Below are 4,496 nucleotides of genomic sequence, written 5' to 3' on the forward strand. Positions count from 1 at the left end.
AACAGATTTTTTTTTTTAAAAAAAAAACTTTAGTAACATAATTGCTTAAAAATTTATAGAACTTAAATTTATTTATAGAAAAAAAGGGTAATGTTTTGCTAGGATTTTAGGGGACTGAGAGACTAACATTTTCTGACGTGTCTTTCTTCCTTTTGAAAGTTGGGATTGCCTGAGCTGTTTGTCTTTCTTCTGTTTAAGTCGTTCGGTTGACTTCCGTCCGGACCGTTCAGTCACGTCAGTCTTGATCGTTTGGTTGCCTTCTTGCTCAAGGGGGAGGTACCTGCGAAAGATACTCTGACGCTCAAGTTAGGTATGAATTTGAAAAACCTTGGTTCTTAGTTGAGTATTTAGTGAAGGGTTATCACCATTGAACGTTTGGGTGTCATGAAGTGTGAGTTGAACGTAAGTGGAACATACCTAGCTTTTATTCTTAGCCCTTATTTATAGGTTATCACAAGCCTAATAAAATATAAACAGACTTACCTTAAATAGATTTACCTTAAAATTTGGTCGGTTGCTCATAAAAAACTTTATGAATATCTTTAATCAGATATCCCTTATTATTTTATCTTCTGCTGGATTATTAGTCCAACACCTTTTAACCTGGTTTGACCTGGATGACGAGCGCTATGGCCCAACATCATTTAACTTGGTTTTGTTGATGAGTGCTGCTACAAGAGAGTTGATGAGCGCTAGTTGACGAGTGTTGCTACAGTAGATAGATCGATCGGTCTCGGATGCTAACCATTCGGTTTAAACATCATACTATACATAATGCCCCCCAAATCCGAGTTAACCGTTCAGTTTTATGGACGGGTTAACTATAGGACTTCAGAATGACGTTCAACGTGGTGGTCCTTGTGCAGGGGCTATGCTAATCTTCTCTTGGTCTTTATTTTCAGCCTTCTGGTTGAGAGAATTTACCTCTCGACCGAGAGGGATTTATCTCTCGGTCTTTGTTATCAGCTTTCCAGCTGACGAGAGCGGTTTACCTCTCGGCTGAGAGGAATTTACCTCTCGGTCTCTGACTTCAGATTGTTGGCGAGAGGAATTTACCTCTCGGTCTTTGACTTCAGATTGTTGACGAGAGGGATTTACCTCTTGGTCTTTGTCTTGAACTTTCTAGTGAGAGGGATTTACCTCTCGGCCGAGAAGGATTTACCTCTCAGTTCTTGCACTCCTCTTGGCCGAGTGGTCTACGTGGTCCTGTCACCTGTGAAGCCGAACGACTGAATACCACTGAGGTCTAATGGTCGAGCTGTTGTACGGTTGAGCACTTGGTGCAATATTTGGATAAGTGGTGAGTACGTCATTGGACCCCTAATAAATCTTTCTGACGTGACTTTGCCACTTTTGGATGACTTTGTCGCTCGCTCTCCTGCAATATAAACCGCACGCTCGTCCTTCGATGGGTCGTTCGCGCTCCTTCGGTTCATACTGTTTGCTCTCCTTCACCAGTAGAGGGGGGAGGTACCTGCAAAAGACACTCCGACGCCCAAATTAGGCATGTGATTGAAGAACTTTGGCTCTTAATTGAATGTTTAGTGAATGATTATCACTATTTGAATATTTAAGAACATGAGTATGGGTTGAGAGTGAATAAAACGTACTTGGCTTTTAGCCTTGCCCCTATATTTATAGGTTATCACAAGCCTAATAAAATATAAACAGACTTACCTTAAACAGATTTACCTTAAAATTCGGTCGGTTGCTCATAAACAACTTTATGAATATCTTTAATCAAATATCCCTTATTATTTTATCTTCTGCTGGATTATTAGTCCAATAACTCAAATGTTGGCTCAATTGTGGTCCAACACCTTTTAACCTGGTTTGACCTGGATGACGAGCGCTATGGCCCAACATCATTTAACTTGGTTTTGTTGACAAGATAGGAGAGTTGACGAGCGCTGCTACAAGAGATAAACCGATCGGTCTTGGATGCTAACCTTTTGGTCTAGATATCATCATGTAACAATTTAGTTTTTATTTTTATCTGCTTACATATGCTTTTATTTTGATCGATACATTATCACTTTAAAACCATAATCAACCAAAAGGTTTTTTATCGAGTTTATTTTTCACTTTTGATTACCTTATTTAATAAAAAAACTTAAACACAATCTTAGGCTACGTTACATAGTCAGATGCAGTTATTTTATTTTACCAATTTAAAATAATTATAAAAATGTTAAAAGAAGATTTGAAACTTTTTAAGCTATAATTTCAAACAAACCTCATGAACATTCTTTCATATTACAAACACGAATTTCATCTATTTCTCAAAGATAAACACAAATAATGATTTTCAAACAAATTGAAAATAAATTACACAATCGGTGAGGCAGAATGAATTATTCTCAGTAGCTAGAAAAACGAAAGAAGAAATCATTGCATCTGGATCCAAATTCCCTCGCTGGGAATGTCTCCATGAACCACAAATAGCATATAAAACGTGGGTGGTGCAAGAACAGCTGAACCTGGCGCCGTCACCTCAAATTCACAACTTGAATTTCCTTTCACCTTAACTTCACCCATCGACAACACCAACAACCTCTGACTCATGGAAAAAGAGTGCGTGTTAAAAGGCGGCGCTAACATCGTCACGGACAATAACTCAGGCACCAGGGTTCCATTCACCTTAATACTCATCTTCAATTTCTCGCCATACATCAACTTCACGTAAGAACAAGGCTCTACAATAATGGGACGTACAGCCCCAAACTGAGAGTCCAGATAGTAAGGAGAAAAAGCTTCCAAACTCAACTCCGTAGGATATGACACATTAGAGAACACGTATTTCTCGTGAGGATTGCTCCCACCTACGATCACTCTTCCATCACGAACCAGAACGGCCGTCGAATGATACATCCTCGGAATATCCGAAGCGGCTTGCAACACGAACCGCGACCCACCCGAACCGTTGGTTCTATAAATAACCGGTTGAAGAGCCGGATTCTCTGCATTCCCCCACCCCGCTGTTCCAGATTGAGCTCCGTTTATGATCAAAACGTCGCCGTTGGGGAGCATGACCATGTCATTCATCACCCGCCCCATTGGCATGGTCTCCACCACCCACGTGGCATTGGGATCCGTGATCTTAATCCGCGCGCAAGAATCCATCGCTTTGGAGAAAACACCCTTGGACACAAGCTGAAAAGCCCCTCTGCGGGCCCCACCGCAGACCAAAACCTCAGCTTCCACCCTCGCCGCTTCCAAATTCTTCAGTGGTAGCAACACCGCTGAACCGGTACTAGGATAACACCTAGGGTCTCCCCCGGGTATCTCGGGGTACGTTCTCACAACGACGTCGTTCTGGTAATCAAACAAAATCGCACGGTTGTTGGCGAAAATAAAAAGATTTCCGTCCACGTTTAAAACAACAAACGGATAAAGATTATTTTCCCCACCCTTATCATGAGTCTGAAGCAAAAACGGTAACTCGTAGGGTTTGTTATTCTCTTCTGTTTTTCGCTTAGGATGAAACTCGTAGTTGAATTGTCTTCTCCCTCCGATTATAATTTGTCGTCCATCTGGCAAATAGTGATTGGTGGAGTACCATCTTCTTACTGCGAGGGCGTTGTCGGTTTCTTGCCACTCACAGTCCTCACCTGTTTCGCATGGAGTGAAGGACCTTATTTTGCGTTCGCCGTCGTTGTACCCGCCGGTTTGGATGAGGCTACCGTCGGCGACGGCGCTGGCGGAGGAGCACCAGACGTCTGTTTGGACGAAGAGGGCGCGGAAGGTGTTGGATGCGACGTCGTATTCGATGGAGTGAGCGGTGCAGTCTGTTTTGGTAACCATTTCTGAGTGATCGTGGCGACAGACGCCGTTGGGGAGAGTGAGGTTGGAAAAGCCGAAGTCAGTGCGGTCGAAGATGATGACACGGTCATTGTTGAGGAGCTGCATGTGCATAGCGACGATGCCTATGGATTTTTGGAGTATCTGCCATTGGGCATTGGTAGCTTGGGAGGGGAAGGGAAGGGTAAGGGAGAACAGCAGAAGAAGGTGGAAGAAGATGGTAGGTAGAAGAAGAAGGTAATGTGTAGCCATTACAGCAGAACGTGTTGTTGGAAGGTGGTATTTGAGTTAATGCTTTGAAGCTGAGGTGCAATGAGTGTGGTTGCATGCAATGGTAGTCCTTAAATACTGCTGCATTTGCAGCACTGCTCTCTTCTATATATGCGTGCACTATGCATTCATTTCCAGTATTCAAACTGGCAAGGGTATTATGTTTCACAACACTCTTATTTTGGTGCATCGTGTAAGGTTTATTAATACACCTTAAATTTTCAAAAACAAATAAACACATTCGTTGTCTATATATACTTGTATAATTTATTTTTTATTTGAAAAGTAGTCGTTAACATTTTTTAATTCAGATAATTTTAATTAATACCTGTAATGTTTCTCCATTAATTTTTTTTATAAAAATCTGAATATTTTTAAATGTTTTCTAAGAATGATTGTTTTGTAAGATATTTAAAAATGCATGT

General features: G+C 41.4%; 1 pseudogene; it reads right to left on the bottom strand.

Annotated features, from left to right (window-relative positions):
- Positions 1-2,275: 2,275 nt before the first annotated feature.
- LOC124826867 (aldehyde oxidase GLOX pseudogene) lies at positions 2,276-4,095 on the bottom strand (annotated as a pseudogene).
- Positions 4,096-4,496: the final 401 nt, after the last annotated feature.

This window comes from Vigna umbellata, chromosome 7 (assembly GCF_029865625.1).
Source record: "Vigna umbellata cultivar VRB3 chromosome 7, Vumbellata_1.0, whole genome shotgun sequence".
Lineage (NCBI taxonomy): Eukaryota > Viridiplantae > Streptophyta > Magnoliopsida > Fabales > Fabaceae > Vigna > Vigna umbellata.